This window comes from Cavia porcellus, unplaced genomic scaffold (genome assembly GCF_034190915.1).
Source record: "Cavia porcellus strain 051 isolate PalLab524CR breed Dunkin Hartley unplaced genomic scaffold, mCavPor4.1 scaffold_6, whole genome shotgun sequence".
In the NCBI taxonomy this organism is placed as follows: Eukaryota; Metazoa; Chordata; class Mammalia; order Rodentia; family Caviidae; genus Cavia; species Cavia porcellus.
The window spans coordinates 5,947,882-5,972,938 of NW_026947489.1; the positions used below are offsets into that span (position 1 = coordinate 5,947,882).

The following is a 25,057-nucleotide window of genomic DNA, read 5'->3' on the forward strand; positions in this document are numbered from 1 at the left end:
CTTGTGTGTGCTTTGGGTTTAACTCCCTCTTCTTTCTCTAGAACATTAGGTTATCTATTTGAATTTGCTGTGTTTTCTGATACAGGAATGCACTACTATAAATTTGTCTTTAATGATTGCTTTCATTGTGTCCCATAAGTTCCAGTATGTTGCACTGACATTATCATTTAATTGTAGAAACTAACTTCTTCTGTGATGCATTGCTTGTTCAGAAGGTTGATATTTGATTTCCATGTGTTTACACATTTATTGTGGTTCCTTTTGATGTTAATTGCCAACTTTATTGCATTATGATCTGATAATATGCGTGGAATAATTTCAGTTTCTTTGCATTCACTTAAGCATGTTCTGTGGTGTATTTTGAAAGCCCATTGTACAGCTGAGAAGAACGTGTATTTTGTTGTGGTGTGGAATATTCTGAGTCCATTTGTCCACAGGTTTGGTTCTGTTCTGATATTTCTTTGCTGATTTTTTGTCTGGCTGATCTGTCTATATGTGAGGTGATTTATTAAGGGCTCCATTACAATTCCGTTAGTGCCTACCTGACTTCTTGTTTTATGTAGTTTGGTGTGCTGGTATTTGATGAATATATATTTATGATTGTTATCTCTTCCTCTTGAATTGTTTCTTTAACAAGTATGTAGTGACCTGCTTTGTCTCTTCAGATTAGTTTTGGCTTGAAATCCACTTTCAGCCCAAAACCTCTGCTTTTTCCTAAGTTCCTATTGCGTGAAGTTCTGTTTTCCATCCTTTACCTTTCAGTGTATTCGTATCCTTTTGAGTCAAATATATTTCTTGCATGCAGAATAATACTGAATCTTGTTTCTTAATCAGTCTGCCAACATATTTCTTTTGATTGGTGCATTGAAACCACTAACACTGATGGTTATAACCTGTATATGTACATATATATATATGTATATATCTGTTATATATATATCTGTTATATATGATATATATATATGAAAGAGAGACATCACTGTCATATTATTTTTCTATGGTTGGTTCTCTTACTTTTCCCTATTTAATTGGTTGTCTTGCTTGCTGGATTCACTATACTGGGATTCATAGAATTGTTCAGAAATTTTGGAGTGCAGGATTGATGCCAAGAATTAAGTGTTCTTTATCGTGGAAGCATCTTATTTCTTTATACATTTTGAAAGGTAATTTTGTAGGGTACATCAATCTATGTGGGAAGCTGTTTTCCTTTAGGGGTTGAAATGCTTGACTCCGGCGCTCCGTGACTTAAGGGTCTGTGTGGAGAAGTGAGTCAGCTGTGACACAGATGGATTTGACTCAACTGCTGTGATTCAGATGGGTTTTCCTTTCTAGGTGACTCATTTCTATTCTCTAACAGCTTTTAATACTCTGCTCTTATGTCGAATTTTGGAATCATGACTATTATATCCCTCGGTGTGGTTTTATTGTGGTCATGGCTAATGAAGTCCTGTATGACTCACTTATCTGTACATTCAGTTCTTTTTTCCATATTTGGAAAGTTTTTCTGCCATTGCTTCTAAGAACTTGTTTTTTGTTTAATGTCCTTTGTACTATCTTCTGATTGATTCCATTCACTCTTACGTTATTCTTTACACAATCTAGCAGTTATTGCATTGTTTTTACATGGTCCCTTGCTATTTTAAAGAAGTTTTTCATTTGCTGATCAATAATTATAAGCCTTCTTGATCTGAAGACGGCTGTCCTCATCTCATATTGGTTAATTCTCCTGAATATATTTTACATACAATTTGAATTGATTTCATGGAATTAATTTCTTTCCTATGTTGGGCATGTCACATGACTATCACTTTCCTGCACTTCTCTACTTTTTAATCTGTATTTATTCTAGGTTCACTCACCATGTCCTTCATTATGTCATCACCTCTGTAGCAATCCGTGAAATTATCTTGGATTTTTTCTAGTGCCTCATATCTGCTTCTGTACTTCCACTGCTAACATTTCAGAAAGTCCAGCTGGGTGGCTTTTGATTTATTTCACTTCTCTGCCCTCTGGATTTGTCCTGGGTGAGCTGGACAATTTTGCTTTCATGTCCTCTGATTTTATTCATTTTAATATTTGTTTTTTGCATTGATGTTTGAAAGTTGCTTACGGTAGGTAGCTTTCTTGCTAGCATTGAGACCTCCTTAGGAAATGGCTACATTTCAGAGGTACCTTTCATGTGTATTGCCTTTTGGCTATTGAGTTTGCCCCCAGATCCTGCCTCTTCATTGTATTATGGATGAGAAGTTGCTGCTTATCTGACTGGAACACAGGTTTTTATATATACTGGACTATGGTATTGTTTATGACCACCAGACGATCTTGGTATTGTTATACAAGAAAGCACAACTGACCAGAACAACTATGTCACCTTAGCTGAAGCAGTACAATGAGAAATAACAGTAGTACCCAGTACAGTCTAGAAAATGACAAACTGTGGTAAGTGTTAATTTTCCACCTTAAATATGTATGCAACATTTACAGTCGTATATAAAAAACTAAAATAAATCAGAAAATTATACACAGTAAATATCTCAACAGAGCAAGTTTACCCTCAGGGGAGGGCATTTAAAACTCTTAAGAGCAAAAAATATAGAAAAAAGGAGAAATAAAGTAGAAGCAAGACTGAGGGATAAAATAACATTATCTGAGCTTTGGGAAACTGATGGAGACAGGAGGAGAAGAAAGAGAAAAAAGGCAAAAAAAAAAAAAAAAAACCCTAAAAACAATGATTGTACTCATGAAAAACCAGAAGCCAACAATCAGAAAAATACATCAAAATCAAAGAAAAGAAGACAGATTTCTCTGTGATTTTCTCTGTGATTTCAAGCTATCATTATTTTCTGGGGTGTACGGTTTGGTGGTGGTGTCTGGTTTAGGGTGCGTCTCGGCTCTCTCTGGTAGACAAAAAAGGCAGACAGAGTCCAGCTCTGTCCTGGGAGATCCCAGCAAGCCTGAACAGGAATAGGGTGGGTGCTCATCCTGACAGAAATTTCAGCCTCACAGAAATGCAGGCTGACCCTGGCCTCTTGCTGTGGGGTCAGGGCCTGAGCTATTGCGCCTTGGTGTCTCTGGATATCTTGCTGCTGGCCTGACCTCAGCTCCTTGACCGTGGAAATCTCTCATGATTGTGCCTCACTCAGTCACTGGGAACTCTTAGAGGGAGCAAAGCCAAGGCTGCTTTGAGTCCCAGGGTCAGCCCTCTTAAATGAGGTCCGGCCAAGCTCTCTCTCCAGGGGACACTTAGACTGGAGTCAGCCACCAGCTGATGTAGTTCACTGCACCCAGCGCTCCATTCCACCGGGAAGGCCTCTGGAGTCACCCACTGTGGAGGACTCTGGGGTCACCTGTCTTTGCTGTATCTGTAGATTTGAGCCTCTTTTCTCATGTTGTGATGTGGGAGTCGGGGAGAGAGTGCAGTTCATCACCTCCTCTTCCTGCAATGGAGGTCAGTCTCTTCATTTTTCCCATGGGCTCTGCTTTTTCTTTCAAATCCTTCCTGGACCCCAGGAAGCAACCTCCCTCCTTTCTTTCTTCCTCAGATTATTATATTCCAGTGTCTGGATTCTGACTCTCAGAAAGGGTGACCCATTGCTACTTTAAGCTCCTGCTATCTTCCCAGAAGTCTCTACACAAATTCTGTGAGCTCAGCATCGCGCGGTGCACATACATGTAAGACCATTTGGTGTTTGTTTTTCTGGGCCTAATGTGTTTTACTTAACACAGTGTTGTCCATGTTTATCCATATTGTGCACGTGACAGGATTTCACCATTGTGTATGATTGAATAGTATTCTGCCAGGGACATGCTATGTATTCTTAACGAGTTTGTTCACTGATGGACATTATTTGTTGATAACATATCGTGGCCACCATACATAGTGGTGCAATAACTCTTGTATGTCTCTTCGACTTTCTGATTTCATTCCATTTGGATGTGTGCCCAGAAATAGGATTGCTGGATCCAGTGGTAGCTTTGTCTTTAATATTTGGAAAAACATAATAATGTTTTTCTCACAGAAAATATTAACTTAATTTCCAAAATAGTGTATAACCATTCTTCTTTCTCTACCTCCTTGTCAACATTCATTTTTAAATCTTTTTGTTGGTAGCCATTCTAGTTATAGTGCTCTGTGGGCCTCAGTTTTGTTTCCTTGATGGGTTAGTGATACCAGACATTTTTTTGTGTACCCATTAACCATATATGTCTTCTCTTTAAAAATGCCTGTTTTTAACCGATTTTAAAATTTGATTATTTGAGTTTTGCCAGTTATTTTTGTTCCTTTATAAATTCTTCGTATTTGACCTTTATACGTTTACAATTATTTTCTTTTGTTCTTATAGGGTTTCTCTACATCCTCGTTTATATAGAGACTCCCCATAACTTCATGGAAACTTCTAGAACAAATAAAATTTCACTAAACTTGAAGAATTCAAAATCAACATATACACCAGATGTGGTGGTGCACACATGTAATCCCGACACTTGGGAGGCTGAGGCAGGATGAGTGTCATGCGTACAAGACCAGCCCGGGATACACAGTGAGTTTGAGGCCAGCCTGAACTACACAGCAAGACTCAGTCTCAAAAAACTGGAAAAACAATCAATGTGTAAAAATTAGTGGTGTAACTATGTGTAAATAGCAGTAGTTGAAAAAGATTTTTTTAAAAAAATCTGTCTTAATAGCTGTAAAAATACCTCGGAGCATGTTTTAACAAGGAGCTGAATAAGCTCTACAATTCAGATAATAAAATGCTGGTTAATGAAACTGAAGATGATCCGAGCAAACGGAAAGACATCAGGATTCCTGCTTTAGAAGTGGTGTTGTTGAAAATGTCCTTTCTGCCTTGAGTGACCTATAGATTCCATGCAGTCCTTATCTAAGCTCTAATGTTATTCTTCATAGAAACAGAAGAATAACCATAAAATTTGTATGTATGTACAGACTCCCTGAATATCCAAAAGAAATCCTGAGCAAAATGAACAAGCCTGGAAGCATCCCACCCCCTGACCTGTAGCTCCTTCAAAGCTGTGGTGACCGGAGCAGCGCTGCGGGTGTAAACACAGACCGCATAGCCTGCGGCACAAGGCGGGCCTGGAGCGCTCCGGTGCCCGAGGCAGGACGATCCCGCGAGCCTGAGGTCAGCGTGGGCTACACCGCGACTTCAGTGCCAGCCTGAGCTACATAGCAAGACCCTGGGTGCAAAAACCCACACGACAGCAACACTAAGAAACCCACACAAAAGAGAAACAACACCTATAAAATACCTATTTCACAACTACAAATAAGCCATATTTTGCATTACAAAGACGTGTACATCAGAATAGACTCAAATGTACGACACTGATTGCAAACTTTTCTCATGCTGTCATAAAATTTTGATTTCAGGCAGTGTGCTGTACCCCACTGTGTCAGAAAAATCAGGCATTATCAGGCACTTCAGGCAAAATCAGGCATTATCAACGTTACTATTTTTGGCTCCGGAGAATGCATCCCTTCTCTTTCCTACAGACATTGAACACCTCTCGCAGTTTAGTTTTTGTTTGTTTGTTTGTTTAGCAAGCTCCGGTGAGGCTGTATTTTTGTCTGACGTCGATTGCTTCACCCCCGGCACCGAGGTCGCGGCTCCCGCGTCGCGCTGTGACTCCTCCTCGGCACATGGTCCCCTGTCACTCGAGGCGCTCTTAGGCCCAGGAGGGCAGACGAGGGCCACGCCCTCTGTAGGTGCTGGGGACGTAATGGCAAAAGCAGAAATAAAAACTGCTGGCCACAGGAAGCTCGCGGGAGCACTCGTGCGTGTCTGTACCCAGATGGTGCCAGAAAAGATAAAAAACACGCATGCTCCGAGGAAATCAGTGCTTTGTGGGCGCAGAGAAAGGGGAGCAGAGGTGGTCGGTGGGTATAATGAGGGGTCCGTGGGTGCCAAGGCCCTGGGAGAGCCAGGAGAAACTCTCTGATGCAAATTACCCTGACCTTTGAGCCTCTGGCATAGGTGCAAGCCACCTCTGCCTCAGTTCTAGGAGTTCTCTGTCAGTCCTTTTCACCTTTGTTTCATCTTTTCTTTTTCTATTGCTCATCTTTACTTAGGCATTTGAATTGTAATATAGAAAGAATTCCACACACTAGAACCTAAAACCTGTTATTTCTGCGAGCCTCAGCTTGTTCATCTGTGAAATGGGGATTCCAAACTGTCCATTTTGTGTTGCTATAGCAATACTACAGGCTTGGAAATTCATATGGAAGAGAGACATTTTCCCACAGTGCTGGACCCCATCTGCTGAAAGCCCAGAGCCGCACTCCTTTGTCTGAGGACCCCGGGCCAGCGGACCCCCTGGCCTCCAGGTGGAGAGGACCCCTTAGGGCCTCCAGGGAGGCAGCTGCTCCCGCCCTGCCTTCGGGAAAGAGCCCCCAGCAAGGGCGGGGGGGGGGCAGCTGGAAGAGGGGCGCGGTGAGAGGGGCAGACAAAGCAGGGGGGCGGGCAGGGGAGGGGGCAAAGACGGGACGGGGCGGGGCAGCATCGAGCTTGGCCACCTCGCCCCGCGCTGGCCCGGGCGGCACCTCGCAGCCTCTTTGCGCACCGCCCGGAGCGTGGGCGGGAGGCCGGATGGGGGCTGAGCCTGACCACCCCCTTCCCGGGCTGCGTGGCACAGGGCGCCCCCACTTCCTGCCGCCCACCCCACCCTGTGGCCTTGGCGCCTTCCGAAGGCTGCTGCTGTTTTTTTTTTTTTTTTTGGTGGTGGTGGTGTGGGGCTGGAGGGGCGGGTACCAGGAGTCAAACTCGGGACCTTGCGCTTGCCCGACGGGTGCTTGTACCGCTCAGCTAAATCCCCGGCCACACACGGTTTATGTTTTCATCACAAACCCCATTAAAACCTTTACTGACTTTAATAAGGTCCTGGAGTCAGGAAGCATGATGTCAGGGTCTGGAGGGCCGGTGAAGCAGCGCACCTCCGAGGGATGCTGTCTGTGAAGCATCAGCAGGGACCTGAGGAGCCTGCGGGCACCCAGGGGCTCTGGGTTGCCTGTGGAACAGGGCTTTTTTTTGTTTGTTTGTTTCAGATTAGAGGCACACACGACCTGTGCCTCACAGGGCCAGGGAGGCCTCATTACCAGACACCATGTAAAGGTTTTAGAGATTCCTGTGACCCAGATCTGCATGCCTAGGGGCGACTAAACTCTTAACCAGCCCCCACCCAGTCTGCAGAGAGCCATGGCCTGCCTTTGTTTCCAGAGTTATCTGAACACAGCCATATTTTTCTCCCCGCCTGATGAAAGAGTTATCTCTTAATTTCCATTTTGAATAATGCTATTAATTCAAGCATCTATTAGGTTTGTACTTTCTCACGAGGTCCCACAACTTCTATGAATTACACATTGTCTTAAAAATAGATGATGCTCATTCTCTTCTTTTCAAAGCCAGAGGAAAAGTGGTCCTTGTGATCCTAAGGCCAGAGAGACCAGCAGCCCTGCCCAAACCCACCAACCCAGGTCGTTTCATCCTTTGGTTTGCTCATCCATCACCCCCTGCCGAGCTTCTGTGCAGGGTCCTTGTGGAATCCTTAAGGAAGCACATTGTGTAACAACCCCTAGCCAAATAGCGGGACAGGAGAAAAAAGGCTCCAAGTTATTCTGCTGACTTATCCCGAATTATTATCACCAACCAAGGCAGTCATTCATGCCAACACTTTCTAAGCCTGCAATGGGAGAAACCCTAACAGAGGAACCTCGAGGGATGAAGCTGGGTTACTCCCGGAGACGCTGCAGCACACTGAGCACAACCAGCCAGGAGACGTGGGGTAGAGACCTGTGGGGCTGCCAGCACTGGTTCTGAGTTTGTGAAAACTGGTTTTCAGTCCCAACATCACTGGTTACAGGACCTTAAGAAATTTATTGAGCTCTTGTAAGCCCCAGTGGTGCTGGTAATAAAGGAACATAGTTCATCTATTTTATTTCTTTATTGAGACACAATATTTGTGTTGCATTATGAATAAAGAACAGGGATTGGATATGTGAAGACGTGAAATGATCAAATCAGTGTAACAAGCACTTTCATCTCCTCACCATGATATATTTGTACTAGAAACTTTGAACTCTTGTAGTTATTGTTAACTATATCACAACTTGCTGTCACCAAGGGTTACAAGCACCTGCCATGCTACAGAAAATCAGAACAAATTCCTAACTGTGTTTTATTTCCTTTCACTTAACTTCATTCCAATCATCCTCCCAGCTTCCCTTCTAAGTTCCTGAGGGATTACTACTGTTGCATTCTGTCTGGGTCAGCATTTTAGTTTCCACAGAGGACTGATGGCATCTGGCATTTGTCTGTGTGCATTTCATTTATTTCAATCACCTTCTTTTACACTCATCTTGTTGAAAAGAACCATCTAACATTTATGGTGAAATGATATTCCATTGTGAATATATAGGAACTTTTTATTTTCTATTAATCTTGAAGAATTTTTGAGAAAACTGAATGAGATGTGGGATGAAATTTACCATTTGTCTTACTGTGCTTTATGTAGAAATAAGAGGCTACTGGACAGTGGGTCATACATGAAGAGTGTTCTCGGTTCAGAGTTCTGGTGCAGGTTAAGTCCAAGCAGCAAGGCTCCGGTATCTACCGATTCATCCACCACTCAGTTGCCTCGCAGCATGGAACAGAAGGGAAACAGAAAGGGCTGAGAGGGGTGAGCATGGGACTAGCCTTGCTTTATGATAATCACCCTGGAGAGAACTGACTTAATCCCCTGAGGACTACAAGCCTCTGTTCTGATGGGACAGACACCTGGTCCAACCCATTTCCAGGAGGACCCACCTCCTACAGGTTCCATCGGGGCAACAGCACCACACTGTGTACCAAAGTTCCAGAACTTGGAATCCAGCCAATTGCAGTATGAAACTATTTAAAAAGAAATTTGAGTCTGTACTGAATCTGTACTGACTTTTTGTTGTCATTATTCTGTAAGCAATATAAAAAGGCTACTACTTACAATTATATTAGGTATTATAAATTATATAAAGTGTATGGTAACATGTGCATATGTTACATGGAAATGAGACATCGTTTTACATAAGAGACTTGAGAAAGCCTGGATGTTGATCTCACTGGAGGTTATATAATCAGTCTCTTAAAGATACTGAGGAAAGACTGTACAAGTGACAAACAAGGTACATATGGTGGTTCAAAGCCACCAGCCATTAGACCACAATGAAGTGTCGCTACACTTACCAGTACAGTTAGCATAAAAAAAATGAAGACATCTATCAAATGCTCACTGGGATTTGGAGAAACTAAATCTCTCATGTACTACTGGCAGAAAATTATAATGTTACACTCTAGAGAACTAGAGTTTTACCATTTTTACAATAAATAATAATAATAAATAGGTATATGCTTACCAGAAGCATATACCTATGAAATATAGCATATGTCTATTAGAATGTACACAAATATGGCAACTATGTAGTAGCTCAAAACTGGGGACAACAGAAATATTCTTCCTAGGTAAGCACTTTAGCTGTGTTAAGAAGGGATGAGTTATTGTTACACACAACGATGTGGACATGTTGAGAGTAGCGTACTGAGTGAAAAATGCGTCTGAAAGGTACGAGTCCATTTATTCAGCTCTCTCCAAACGAGGAAAACAGCGATGGAGAGCAGAGTGGTGATGCTGGAAACCAGGGAGGGTGAGGCAGGTGCGCCGTGACTGTAAAGGGAGCGGGGGAGAAACGCTTGCTCTGTGGGACGGTTCTGTGTGGCGGGAAGGTGCTGGGCGCTGACTGCAGTGATGGCCACAGAGTCCACCTGTGTGATAAATGACCCTGAACTAGACATCCGTGTGCTGCCGATGGCCTTGTCCTGGGTATCGAGCCTCGGTCACATACGATGGAAACATCAGGAATAAGTGAGTGCTGCACAGTCTGCCCTGGCCAGTTGTTGCATCTTCTGTCAGCCTGCACTTATCTCAGAACGAAATGTTTTTAAGGGCGTCTCACACCAGCTAGGTGAGCTGGTGTTCATATCTCCCAGCCTAAGCTCTGTTTCAGGGGAAGATTCTGAACCACTGTGGAGTACATTCTAGGAAGTCCCCTAAGTTAAGTTTGTACTTTTCTCATTGTTCCTAGTGGACAGGATCCAGTGTCTCTGCTAACCAGGATTCTGAAGATGAATTCACTCCGAGAAAGTAGCAGCAGCGTAGAAAGTGAGCCTCAGCACAGGTGAGCTGGCAGCTTGCAGAGCCTGGGCATCCACAGGGAGAAAGCACCTCCTGAGTGCCCAGGATGGTCTCATTAGTACATCAAGCACTCCGGGAGGAGGATAATGAAGGAGGCTACCCATAGACATCATGGCTAAAACAACAAAACACAGGCAGGAATCACGTTCAGACTCTACAGAGATTAAAGGACCGATTACCAGGCTAGTGGTATTGTGTAGCTCCCTTCATGAAATGTGTAATGGAACACATCGTGAAATTTGGAAAAAACAAAATGCTTCTTTTCAGGAACCGCTGTCTTCGGCCTCAAAGATGGATCCACACTGGCTTCCTTTCCTTTCTCATAATAAAAAAAGATAGTCCTTTACCCTTAAACACACTTTTGTCCTGTACCTTTTCCAGACTAGAGTAAGAGAAAGCCAGAAAGGCTTGTGATTGATGGGTCTAGCAGAGGATTCTTCCGCGTTAGACCCTCCTGATTGGCATCCTTAAAGTTCTCTATTCAGAACTGAGTTCTTCAAAGTATCCAGCAGAGGGACCCTGCTCTCACTTGTAAATTTCTCCCAGGGTATTTAATCTCCAAGTTTCTGTTCTTTGGCCCTTCATGATGAGGACAGGGAACTGAGGTGGGCTATACTTTATCCAGGAACAATGGGTGGTGGGTAGGTGTGGGATTCATAGAGGGGCAACCCTGAAGGCTGGGACCATGGAAAGGCAGCTGCCGAGGTCAGATAGGAAGCAATGCCCACGGAGATGGAGAAAAAGAAAAACACTCATTATCCAAAGTGATGGTGCTGCATGGCCTGACAGCCGGCTAGATGGGAAGAACATTCCCAGTTTTCAAGGCAGGCTGCTGAGAAACAGAGCAGATCCAAGATGAAGAGTGCAGGATCCAAATCTTTGAATAGCTGGCATGCAGAAGAGCCTCTCCATCTCTGCTCTCTCCTTATAATGAACACTACATGTTAATAACTATTCCCAGGGTGAGTGCCTCTAACTTAAAATCTGAAATGCTCCAAAATTTGAAACTTCTGAGCACTGACATAATGCTAGCAAGATAAAATTCCACACATGACCTCATCTCATAGGTTGCAGGCCAAAAAGTCCATGAAATACCCTAGAACATCCCTCCAGGTTATGTGTATGTGAAATATAACAGACCTTCATGGCTCACCTTGTTCCTCATCCCCAGCATAGCAACATTACTTATATCAAATATTGAAAAAATGTTTAAAAACTCCCTGAAGTCTTAATCACTTATGTTCCCAAGCATTTCTGGTGTGGGATAATGAGAAAATCATAATGTAATGTTAAATATGATATGATATAGGATATTTACGTTAACTATAAGAATTGGGGGTTTCTGCAGTTGTAAGTAGTGTCAATTTCGGAATAACAAGGAGCAGTGTCTGTGGACAGGGTGCTGTATCTGAATCCTCTCATCGTTTTAAAGAGGACATCACACATGGCTGAAGTCTAGGAGAAGGTGTTTAGAAATAGAAAGATGGAAAAATGATTGATTAGTCTAGCGAAGAGGGAAGACAATGGCAGGAAATGAAGCTAGTTCTCTAGGACTCTGTAGAAAGTGGTGAATTATCTATGGTTGAGTCTTCCTTGACAGGTCATCACTAGAGGGTTTTAAACACAGAAAATGCATGATCTTATTATGATACAAGAGTCTTTAAATGATAAATTGGGCTCTTTGAAAGATGGATAATAAGCCTCGATAGAAGAATAAGGGCCAATTAGGGGATAATAGCAGTGTTACACTCAAGAAATGTTAGTGGCTTAGCAAGATTGTTACTTTAGTCTTCTGAAGATGAAATTCGGCAATTTTGTATCACAGAATAGGAGCAGTGCCTCTCATCTGTCATCCATAAAGTTTAGTGGGATGTTATATGTGAGATCTGATTTGCTATCTCTTTTTTGCAGAGTTATAAATGGAAAGATTACGCTACCTAATAGTTTCTTCGTACTCTGCATATAGTTTTTGGCTGCATAATGCTGTAATTTCTTGTATACTGTGTAACAAAAAAGCAAAGATATGTTTAATAAATATTGTACTTTTTGGAAGTAATAGCAAATTGTATGGTGATAAGAATTGTTTTGTATTTAGGGTTACAAGGAACTAGAGCCTGGCATTAGACAAAAAAAGTCCCTTGTATGTGCAGCCAGGGAACAGTAACCATACTGATAGTGCAGTATCCAGCATCTGCTTCCTAGCTGATAGGCCTGATAAATGACCACAGGACACTCACTTCTGTGCTCTCTACAGATTTAACCAACTTTAAGGGTTCAAGATGTTCAAATTGTATGGAAAACAAGTCTAGAATGCATGCTCCTAGCTCATCATCTGACATCTTCTCTAAACACCTTTGAAATGGCTTCACTGGTTGACACTATTAATTCCCCTGTGGTAGAGGTGGAGAGCATACCACACCTGGCAAGCGGTCGGAGCATATATGCTAATGTCTCCATTTCTGAGTCAAGGTGTCAGCCATTTCATCCTTCACCATGGTATCACCCACGTCAGAAGAAAGTTGAAACATTAAAGTCAAACATAGGAAGCTGGCGGCTGGGGATATATTTCAGTGGTCGTGTGCTTGCCTGACATGTGTCAGGGTCTAAGATCCTCCCCAGAACCATAGCATAAGGCAGGAAATTTTACTGCACTGAGTTTATACATTAAGTCCCTGAAAATTAACTGAAACACAAATGCTGGATGGGAATGATGAGAGAAACACTGACACTCTTGCAAAATTCTTCCATGTGTGAAAATTTTATTAAATAGAACTGTCAGAGTCCTAGGGTTTGTTTTATCTTATTGTGAGAAACAAAAAATATTGTGCCTAAACTGGCATTTTAAAGTAGCAGAGGTCAATTATTTCCTTAACTGAAGTAGCAATCAAAGCTTTTATGATAAAGCTACTTAAGATACAGGTGTTAGCAACATATTTTACTGTGGAGTCTTGAAAGAGTAAATTTAAGTTTAAAATAAGTCACACAATATAAGTTTATTATTTTTCACTGAACAGCCAATTGAAATACATGATACAAAATAGGTGATAAGATTGTTGCAAAATGAAATGGACAGAATAAATATTGCATTTAATTTTCCATTTATAAGAATTTCACCATAAAATCAGTTTACTTTGAAAGAACATTATTGCAGTAGAAACAAGAAACATGTATATTTTCCACTAAATCAATGAATCAACTGTAGGCACATCATAATAATGGCTTATGCATTTATGTAATAATCAGTGAACTGAGCATTGCTAATATGAAAATCCTGAATAGTAGATGCTCCAAAATCCAATACTCTTTGAATATCACTGATACAATCCAAATGGGAAACACCATACACCTAGTCTTTGTTTTATGTAAAAAATTATCAAGAAATTTTTGTGCAAAAGTTATTTTCGGGATATTATTATCAGATGTATAAGAAACATGAGAGAATTCTGTGTTTACACTAAGGGTTCCAATCTCAGTTACTTCACTGTGGATGTGGAAGTATCTAAAATTCCAAAAACTATTTGAATCTGAAATCCATAATGTGCTACCTAGCTCTGAAATTGTGAGCCAAAATAAACCATTCCCTTATTAAAGTATGTATTTAAAGTATTTCAGAGTGATGGAAAGCTGCCTAACACAGTGGTCAAAGGACTGGAAAGCTCTGGGTTTTGAGATGAACGCCCAGCTCAGTACTGTGAGGACTCACAGCTGTCAACACCTGAGGATCCTTTGAAAATGAGAAGGGAACCAAGAGTTGAAGGGAAGTAAAAAGAATTAAGATGCGTTAATCACATGTACCAGCTCCCACCCTCCCCTTGATGAATGTAATCACTACGTACTACAAAGTGTACTAATGAAAAAGATTTAAATTTTAAAAAATGAGAAAGCACATACTCCCCAACAGGTTTTCAGTTGCAAAAAGCACAGTCCCTACCCCACAGACCAGATTCCTGCTGTTCACCAAAGTCGCTTCTCCACACACACGTCTCTGTGGAGGATGCAGCTGTCTGCACTCGTCCTTGGTGAAGTGCCAACAACATCCTCAAGTGTTACTGGTTCCTAAAACAGAAGCATCATTAATCATTTATTAGCCAGAAATTGTCCATGACCTAGAGAGTGAAGCTGGTAGTCACAGGAACGGCAGAGGAAGTATTTTTTGATAGTGCTCAGATTTTGCAGTTATCCAAAACAGAAGCACGTGAGTGGGATCTCCAAATTCTTGTAAATGTACTAATTTCACCCATGTGTCTTTCCTGTCTTTCTTTTTATCCTCTCATGGATGTTTTGATATCCTCCAGGCATCCACACTCACAAATGAACACTACTTTTACTTAACCTTCAAACCGTCCTCACTTGGAAAGCTTGCCTGCATTACTTTTTTCTTTGCTGAGACACACTGTCCGACACCAAAAGTTAGACATGGGAAGGTTTATTTCAGCTCACAGTTTGTACAGGTTTCAGTCCATAGTCAGCTGACCTCAGGGCAGGGGCGCATGCTCCAGAGACAGCACAGAGGAGAAGCAGCTCATGGAAGGCAGAAGGCAGCCAAGTGGCACAGCGGCAGCAGCGGCCTGCCTTCTTCTGTCCCCTTCTGGGCCTTTGGGTTAGGGCCACTTACCTCCCATTACCACACCCAGAGCTACACCAGACCAATCAATGCATCAGGTCAGCGGACTAACTTAGTAATCATGCACCCTTAATTCTAGCATCACACATCTGAGTGCCAGTGTCAAATGCCTATAGTGAGCTACCTGCCAAAACTTCCACCTGTGAGGATGCGAGGCTTTGGGGGACATTTAGACACAAGTCATAACAATGCCTCCTCAGCTTATAACCAAAATATCTCCCTTCTTCATTTAAAACTCAAGAGGAGATGCCAGAAGCCTGCCATTTTCAAGGAAAAACAGAGCTGAGAGGATGGCACCACAGTAGTCTTCACTACAAATTGAGGGTAGAAAGAAGTAGCCACAGGTGTCCACCAAAGGCCTAAAAGGTATTTTTAATAAGATCTCTCAGTTCCCAACAGCAGGCGCTCTACTGCTAAAAAAAGATGTATGAATGCAAGAGCAAATGCTCACATATACCTTCAAGTGAAGGCAACTATCTGAAGTAACTTTGGAGGTATGGCTGCAATTATTGGTCCTTATCACCACACACATTTCTAGCTGTCACAAGAATTTAGGATAAACAAAGTAAGATTTTAAAACAAAAGACATGATATACAACAAAATGCTAATGAATATTGGCAATAAATGAAAGTAGTAAAGGAAAGGTCAAATATGGTGGAAGGTAACCCAAATGAGATATGAGATGCTTGTGTCTTCCATAAACACTTGTGCTAGGTAAGAATTCAAGCACATGTACTTAATGGGAAAACACACACTTACAAAGGGTCAAAATGAATTTTAAAGTGAGATTATAAAAATATGACCATTCTAAGAATTAAAAATTTACTAAAAAAAAATATTAGGGATTCACAAACATGAAAGGACTTATGGAAAAATATTTTTTGAAAAAACACACTCAACAATGAAGCCCAACTCGTCACAGAAAGCAGGTAAAAGGAACAATCCCAGTAAAGAGGTAAGAAATAAAATAACCACATAAAATAGTAATAAAGGTTACTTTTTCTAATCTTTATATATTTTCTGTTTTTTTCCTTATTGTATTGGCTTAATGCAACTGTCAGAGGTTTTTCACTTTTATCTTTGTGAAAAATTTGTTGGACTCTCTTGGTTGATCAATAATAAAAGTACAATTCATGGTTGGGTCAAAGTTCGAGTGCTGAATAAGAAAAACCCAGGAAGAGGTGTGGACATCAAAACAATTTAAATGAACAACTCATGCCAAAGTCAAAGTAATTTTACACTGGAAGAAAAACAGATCCATAAAAGGTAAAAGGGAAGAAGAAATAAGAAAGGCTGAATGTCTGGCATACGGATCTAAACATAGGTAAGCTCCGTAAACATTTTGTCTTTTTTCTTTTACTCTTAAACATTTTAAGACTTTATTTGTTTAATTCTGAAATACAGAAATTTTTATCTACTTTTTCTTACTAAATTCAATTAAAATCAAATACTTTTATTCTTGATAGTAAGTGTATTTATTGTAAAACCGTGCTGTTTTCCCCATCTTCATCCACCCAGCTGCCTCTGTCTCACCAGTGTCCACCACTTGCTTCTATCAATAGGCATGCACAGAAACATAGCTAAATATTTGATCAGTACTGAATGGGAGGGCCCATGTGTTTTCACCTTTGCTGAAACTGTTGTATATCACTTCATTGTTAAAAGTAAAAATACTAGATTTCCACTTCTGGTCAAAATGGAATAAACACTTTTCTCTTAAGTACAGATTTTAATAATTCCCTGTTAGATTTAAAACAGACAACCGTGAAAGTTTCTACCTTCAGCCAGGCAGAGCGGGAGAAGCCAGGCCTCGACCCTCACCTTGGCACATGCCTCTTCCCCAGCCTGGACCCAGCATCACCTGAAGCAAGGATTTTAGGGCAGCCAACACAAAAGGTCTACTGAGCAATTACATAAATGCTGGAACTGAATGAAAAATGAGAAAGTCTCAGCAGAAAAAAATAAAACATATAAATAAAGATCAAATGAAAATTAAATAGTGTAAATTAAAACAACAAAAATAATTTTCACTGGTTGATAGTAAGTTGAAATAACCATTAGATAGGCTCCATAATAGAATGGAGAAGGCAGAGGACAAGGTCAATGAAACTCAACTAAAATGAAAATAACCCTGGAGAACAGAGGAAAAACAAAATGGAAAAATAGGTTTTTAGGGTCCCTGGGGGTTGTATCATAGTGTATAAATCAGAACATCAGAAAATTAAAAGAGCTGAAATCATCCAGATAATATAATGAAATATGGTCATTAAAATAATACTGATAAATATAATGAACAAAATGTATTATTGAAATTACTGCAACTAAAGCTTTGAAATACTACAGAAGAGGAAATTTATGAGATAAGAATCTGTCAAGACACTTCAGTCTGCAAATTCTGTTCATGAAATTCACAAGAAGCAGACTGTACCTAGAAAATCCTGTACCTAGAAAATTATAAAAAAGAAAACATATATATATATATATATGAGAGAGACAGACAGACAGACAGAGACAAAGAGGAGAGAGAGAGACAGACAGACAGACAGAGACAAAGAGGAGAGACAGGGATCCAGCAACTCAAAAGAGTAATGGAAAAAAAATACCAAACCAAAGTTGTCAATTACAAGGTATGCAGGCAGGGAACAAAAAGACAGAGAAAATATGAAAAGCAAAAAAAAAAAAAAAAAAAAAAACCCGGACAGAATTGCAGCACAAAATGCCACACACGCCCCACCCAGCAGGTTACTTCAGGTGTTAAGTTTCCCAAGTAATATTTTTGGTTACAGTTCCTGTTACTTCTGTTTCTTAGAAACAGATGGTCACTGGTGCATAGCTGGTCACTATGGTGCAGAGTGTAAAAACAAATCATAGGCAGCCAAGTATTTAGCCACTGTACTGCCCTCTGCAGATCCCACAGAAGCCTCCTTCCCTAAGATTTCAGGGTCTGATATTTTTGGAATGATCTTGGTGAGTACCTGTTGACATAAAATAAGTCTGCTTCCAAATCCTGGGTATCCTTTTGGTGTTTCTGCTTGCCATTGAAGAATAAAAATTAGATGAATCTAAAACTTAAAAAAAGTAAGAGAAAGTGGTAAAAATGCAAGACATACATATTTGAAGAATTCAAGATTGCTTCAATTTTAGGATGTCCATTTGCATGAGACATTTGATTCTCATTATTCATCAATTCCATGATTAAAACTCACCTACTTGCTAAAATTTATTTGCAACCCTAAACACAATACAGTACTTTCACCATTACTCCCAGACATACACAGCTGCAAAAATTTGTTTCTTCAGGCTTTGTAGTCTCATTTTAGACTTCTCACTTAAACAAATGCCATTTTTACGGTCTGTTTTGTGTCTTTTCCAGATTGTGTTTTGTATTGATTTCATTGTTTAATATAGCTTCCAAGTGTAGTAAAGTGCTGACTAGTGCACTTAAGCACAAAACAACTTGAAGTGCCTCCCATGTGTTGGATAGCTTCTTTCAGACACTAATTACAGTCCTATGGGCCTGAGTTCAATGTTAATGAATAAGAAGTACATTTGTAAGTTGCTTTTAGTTAGAAACATGCATCACTCAAAGGTATATATTGACTAGTTGATTAAAAACCTTTGATTAGAGGCTAATAGGACCCTGACACTTTTAAGTCAGTGCTCATTGCAACTTCATAGACCGTAACTATGATGAGTGAGAATGCACTTCCCTTTTCTAAAAAAGAAAGATCAGCCAACCTTCAGTAATTCTTATAGCATTTCAGGAACAAAATAAAAAAACAACACGAAAAAAATCAATTCATGGGGCTGGGGATTTAGCTCAGCGGCATAAGCTCCTGCCTTGCAAGCAGGCAGTCGTGAGTTCAATCCTTGGTACCAATAAAAAGGAAAAAGACAAAAAAACATCAGTTCACTAGTACCTGGGTCATGGCCTTCTCCTCTGGTGGAACTGCAAAGAAGCAGAAGTAGTAGAGAAGAAAGAAACATTAGTGACCAGGCTATCTCAGGACAGCCAGTCCGGGTTTCCAAAATGAAATGAGCATTTCAATCTGTTGAGTCCATTACCTCCCACCACCTGAGGCTTATTTTTCCTCACTTCCCCATCATAAAAGGCCTTTTGTACCTTTCCTACCCAACTTCTTCAGTAACTTTGCTCTTTTGACTCAAGTGTTTGAATTAAGCTGTGATTGTCTCTTTCTGAGTGTGCTGGCTCCTTCCAAACTACTTCCTGGACCAGAAAGTCTATGACAAGTGCAGATACAGGAGTTCAGTCTTTTTCAAACTCTATATCTCCTGTGTTTTGATCCAAGAGGGCTCAACTGAGAGGTACTTCATTTCAGAATGTATTTCCAAACTTCCTTCTCTTCCACTTAGCATCTGAATTTTGCCTACATGTGCCAAGAAAATGCCATTTTTGGAAGATGTTCACTGGGAACAAAATTCACTATTTACTTCTAAATGAGGAGCAATTACTCTATAAAACGTCACTGCTCTGGCAGATATCTGTCTAGAAAAGTAATGGTCTGCCGCTTGGAGAGAATGGTCTTGGCAAGAAGTCTCCACAGACTGCCCACAGGCAGACATTAGAACGAGTAGCTGTAAAAGGCAGTTTAAGAACATGAAGTTCAATAGGATAAACTCCGGTCTCTAGCAGTGCAAGACTAGAGTCACAAAGTTGGGGAAGCAAAATTGCCCTCCTAATAATCTTACTTAGCGCAATGGTTTAAACTTAAGAGTTTAGTTTGTCTTTCTCCTTAACATTTTTAACTGTGTTGGCGCAGAACTGTCAAATTTCAGTACCTGGGACTGGCTCGCAGGTAGGGGAAAGGGCAAAGAACAACCGGAAGGAGAACTACAGGAAGAAATACACAGAATTACAGGAAGGAGCGCTGGAGGAGCAATGCGCATGCGCACTCGCCTCCCGACCCCATTAAAAAAAGCGTCTCTCGGTAATGACACGCACAGGGTCGCCCTACTGTTCCCTTCTTACAGCCCGTTCCACACCACAATTTCCTTCACCTCCCGAGCACACGGGGTCTCCAACTTGTAGGACATGGCCAGTACAGAGCACGAAGCAGCCCAAATCACCTTTTCTGACCCTCGGCCGCTTCTCAGGGTTTTCAGAGTGACCGGGAGCGCAGTATGGACTACAAGTCCCACAATGCTCTGGGCGTATTTCCTCTTCCGCCCGAGCGAGCGGCGTTTCAACGCTGTGCAGCGCTGGTGCGCTCCGGGTTATAGTGGTGAGATCATTTTGTTTTACCGTTTTTTTTTTTTTTTAGAAGAGGAAAAAGCGGTGCTTTTGTTTAAATATGCACTTCTAAATGTTTGAGTACAGTTAAAGTGTACCTTTATGTTCCTTTTATTTGTTAACATACTTTAAAATGCTTTTTTTTTTTACAACGTCTCCATAACAGTTGCTTCCTGGACACACTTAAATGTCTTCATTTCAGTTATTTTTACTATGTATCTTAAAAGCACAAAATCTTCCAACTTGAACTGTTTAGCATTCTGTTTAATTCGCTTTTGTTGCTGATTGGCATTGTAGTTCTTTCATTGAAAGGATAGGTTCCAAGACTCCACTACTGAAAAAGTTAAACCACTATAATACTGAAGTTTACATACAATTCCTAAGTTAATTAGATACAGAAAAATAATATGAAAAAAGAAGACATGTTTGATTCTAACTCTACTTATACTGCAGGTGTATTTTAACTTTAAATTAGAAAAACAAAACCCCAGCAGAATTGTATTGTCAAAGGACTGAAAAAGAAATACAAAACTTATTTACCCAACAAATGTGTTCTGAAAAACTGATGGCAACTTAGAGACATTTTATAAAATAGATAATAGATTTCCTGGGCAATGTGGCAAGATTCTGTGTCAAAAAAAAAAAAATTAGACTTGGAGATACAGCTCATGCTAATACTTTGGGTTCAATTCCTCATGCTGAAAAAAGAAAGGGGGTTGATAAGGAAGGAAGGAAAGTGAAAAAAAAAGAAAGGGGAAAAATAAAAATATATTATGGAAACAGGTAAAGACTATTAAAACATGTCACTCATATCAGATAGCAGACATATATCAAAAGAAACCTAAAAACATAAAAGAGTAATAAAAGTGAAATGTGGGGCTGTTATCCATGAGAGAGAATTATGTGAAAGAATACCCCTGCCTTATCTACGGGCATACTAAAGAATGTATCCTAGAGGATGGAATACAGGGAAATTAAAAGTCTATACAATCTGAAGTGTCAGGCTTCAACATGTATTGTTTTGGGAAAAGGAAGAGGAATTCTTTGGAAACTGTGCAGTGAAAGAGTTTTTGGTGCTATAAAAGAAAAGAATATAACATAAAAATAGCCTTTATTCCAAGGATATAGAGAGGAGTCCATGACCATAGATGGTCTAGCCACCTCTGATCTGAACCTGGGGTAGGGGATATATATGTATATATATACATATAACCCCTGACGGGGGTGGCACTTAGGGTGGGCATTGATGACGTGCAAGGAGCTGATTGGAGTTTCCTTCACATGAAAACGGGAAGGGGCGGTGCAACTAAGGCTGAGGAAGAAGCAGGAAGTGGTAGGAGTTCCCGCTTTGGCCTTCTGCCCGTTAGACCACCGCCACAGCTGTACAGTAACTTATATTAGGGCAAAAACCTTTCATTCTCACCTTTGTATTGTTAGGAAAAGGCAGAAGTCTCTCTATTATTTGCTACTGAAAGGAGGCACCATATAGAGGTTCAGGAAGGTTGACGGGATGATGACTGCCCATGCAGAAACTAATACCAGTTGTTTCAGCCAGGAAAACTTTATCATTGGTGAATGCCTGCATGTTAGACTCGAAAAACAAAGAGACAAGGTGCTACGAGGATGCAGACCACTATCATTTTTAAGGACCCAGGAGAGGTAAAAGGAAAGGTGTCTTTGATTTAAATATACTATTCCATCAGGACCACAGTGAGATAGAATTCTAAAACATAGATGTGGGTTTAGGAAGACAGAAGTTATAAGAGGTAATTATTTCCCCCATCTTAAAGGGTAACCGTTAAAAGTAGGTAGGGCTTGTCTCTGGTCCAGGAGTTGAGCTGGAAAGAATAAGAGGCATAAGAAATATAAGGCCTGATTGAATCATATTTGGGAAATTACAGAGTTGAGGGGAGGGCCATGGCTGTGTCACTATAAGGGAGTTAAGAGTCTAAACCCACAGGGATCTCACATTTACCTAAACAGCTAAGGGTAGAGAGAACTAAGTCAGTTGTTACATAGAACAACACGTAGACAATCTTACGCATGATGTGGGAGTCTTTAGGAAAGACTGTAAAGAGTCCTGCTGTAAAAAAGATAATTAATAGAATGTAAGGAATTAGGAACCAAATTGGACAACAAAGCATGACTTAGTCTAAGAGTTGTGGCCGTGAGGCCTTGGTGAGACAAAGACTGGTGGGCGATAGAAGATGAGATGACCTCTCAGAATGTGTAGGGTCAGGGGAGTTAGGGTTAGGAGGGCACCGCTTAGCTTGAGTGATGTGGAACCAGGATGGCAGTCCAGTGACCTTGACCACCACTGAAGTTCTGAGGAAGACCAGGTAGGGGCCACTCCATTTTAGTTGTAGTCTTTGGGATGCTTTCCTATAAAGAGAAGTTTAGTAACTATATCAGCAGTCTCCCCAGTTGTGGGAAAGGCTTTCATCCATCCTTGAAAAGTGAGAAGATATTTGAGAGATTTGTGGCAGGGTATGTGTGTAAAATCTACTTGCAAGTGCTGACAAAATTGATGAATAGGAAAGGAAGGGGGTGTATGTGTCCCTGAGGAGAGGTTTTAGTATAGAGATGGCAGGTGTAAGTTTGGACCTCAGAGCATCTGGGTCAGTCTGCATAAACACAAAGGGATAAAACAGGCATTTTTAAGATCCGTGACTATGAAGTGAGTGGTGGAGGAAAGGATATGAAAGCATGGTAAAAGAGCTTGGTATTTGTCTTAGTTACTTTTTACTCGTTGCTGAGACAAAATACCTGAAGCCCAAGCTGGGAAAGGAAAGGTTTATTTCTTACAGTTTTTGGAGGTTTCAGTCCACACTCAGTTGGCTCCAAGGCAGGCGAGCATGGCTGGGCCACAGTTCATGGCGACTGCAAACAGCAAGCAGGAGCCAGCAAAGAGCAAGACACACCTTCTTCCTGCCATTACATCACATCCTGCTCCACCCCTATGTGGTTGTAGCACTGACACCATCAATCCAAGCACTATACAATGAGCTACTCACAGATGCATAATGTAAATGCATGAGGCCTGGGGCCACCCACATAAACCATGACAGTATCACTGGGTAGATTGGGGTAATGGCGTTGTTGATTACCCCAAGGTCCTGCACTAGATGAGAAGACCCATTAGATTTGAATACTGGGAAAACAGGAGTATTATAGGGTGAATGGATACCATTGTCTAAAAGGTGCTTGATTATAGATTTAAGACCCATAAATGCTTGTGAGCTATAGGTTATTGGGGAAAACAAGGAAATTGAAGGATCCCTGAGATGAATTAAAATAGGTGTGGCATGGGTAGTGCAGGTGGGATTGGAGGTTTCTCAAACTATGGGATCAACCAGAGAAGAAGGGAGGGGAGGGGTTGGCTTTGAGGAGCACTGTGACGGTGGCTGGAGGACTAGAGCTGTGGGGAGGGACAAGGTAAAGGAGAAATTCAGCTTTCGAAGGAGATCTCTACCTAAAAGGGGTGTGGGACATGTTGGAATCCTTAGGAAGCTATGGGTAAAGAAGAGAGTCTGGATTCTGCATCAAATAGGATAGGCCCTGTCTGCAGAGGCTGCATAGGATGGCCATCAACACCCACGACAGAGACTGAGGACTTAATACAAGGGCCTGAAAACTCAGGAAGAACTCTATACATGGCCTCTTTGTCCACAAGTACAGAGAATGTCTTACCTGAGACCTCCAGTGAGACTTAGGACTCGAGGATACCTTAATGGAGGGTTGTGGGCCCCGAGCCCCATCAGTCTTCAGCAGTAAGTCTGAGTAGATCAGTCAGCAATGAATCCAGTGGTGATGAGATCTCCTGTGAGGGCAAGGAGTTAGAGGATGGCTTATCCGCTCTCTGGCTGCTGCAACAGTCACTGTTTTGATGGCCCTTGAGGTTGTAATAGGGGCAAGGCCCCAGAGGGAACGCTAGGGTTTGGCACTCTCTTGCCCAATGTTCTTTGTTGGACTTGAAGCTGTTGGAGACCACTATGAAGCAGCTCTGAGCAGGATTTAAATTGTACTAATTGGCTTGCTATGTTTATCTGTGAATCTGTCCTGGGCCTTGGCCCCTTGCCTGGTGACGGGAACTGATTCCTAGTAAGTGAACCTCTATGAATTACTGGTCCTGGCTGAGGCCTGTAGTGGCCTGTGAGGCCAGAGACACCTCAAAGGGCAAGATAAGGCCACCGCTACAGACACTCTGGCTCCAACCCCAATTAACAAGGTAGAGACTGCAGCTGCAAAGATTACTCCTACAGTCTCACTTCTACCATGTCTTCATAATAAGACAGTGCTACTGCATTGACTAGATTCATGACTTGGAAACGTCCTTGAAGTGACTCCCAAGGTCCTGCTCATTGCCTGCACTTTCCTCAGTTTCTCCACCCTTTGTCCTTGATCCTAATGTAAGTAGACTGATCCAGAGAATCCTTTGTCTTTACCCTCGAAGCCTCGAGCTTAATTAAAGGGCTTTGACCCTCCTGGAGCCCTAATAATCATAAGGTTTGTCTCTTTTGTTTAACCTCCACCATACACTCATTTGGGAGATTGGGGATCTAGGACAGAATCCGATATGAAGCATGGTCTGGGAGGGGCTTGGGCAGCTCCACTTTGTCTCAGTTTACCTATCTCGGAGCTCCAAGTGTCACTGCTAAAAAATCGGATTGTTATTTTTCCTTTTGATTTTTATCTCTGTTGTTAAAAACACAAAAAGCCATATTAAGAAGGTCTCCCTGTGGGGTCTGAGGGCCAAGTTTAGCCTTGTGTCTTGGGATCTGGCCCATAGTGAAAGGTATCTGTCTCTTCCACAGTCACAAGACATCTGGTTTTTTTCTTGAGTAGGTGTACAGCTTTAGTCTAAATGAGACAAAGGCAAAGAATCATCTAAGTATGAAGGAGTCAAATAATACAATCAACAAGGTATTTATGATTATAACTT

The 25,057-nt window shown here is 41.3% G+C and overlaps 2 long non-coding RNA genes across 5 annotated transcripts in view; one reads left to right on the plus strand and one right to left on the minus strand.

The window, feature by feature from the left end:
• LOC134476348 (uncharacterized) overlaps positions 1 to 5,777 on the plus strand; it is a 32,051-nt gene extending 26,274 nt beyond the window's left edge. Inside the window, exon 4 of the long non-coding RNA XR_010047898.1 lies at positions 4,344 to 5,777. This is a non-coding gene — a long non-coding RNA (uncharacterized LOC134476348). The remainder of the gene's footprint in view (positions 1 to 4,343) is intronic.
• A 7,436-nt stretch (positions 5,778 to 13,213) lies between these two features.
• On the minus strand, positions 13,214 to 23,935 carry LOC134476349 (uncharacterized). 4 transcript variants are annotated; one of them, XR_010047902.1, is made up of 4 exons: positions 23,806 to 23,935; positions 18,785 to 18,813; positions 17,840 to 17,932; positions 13,214 to 14,295 (listed from the first exon to the last, which is right to left on the minus strand). It is a non-coding gene; the product is annotated as an uncharacterized LOC134476349 (long non-coding RNA). The 4 variants fall into 4 exon arrangements; XR_010047899.1 differs by lacking the exon at positions 23,806 to 23,935 and adding an exon at positions 19,953 to 20,012; XR_010047901.1 differs by lacking the exon at positions 23,806 to 23,935 and adding an exon at positions 19,884 to 19,994.
• Between the last annotated feature and the right edge of the window lie 1,122 nt (positions 23,936 to 25,057).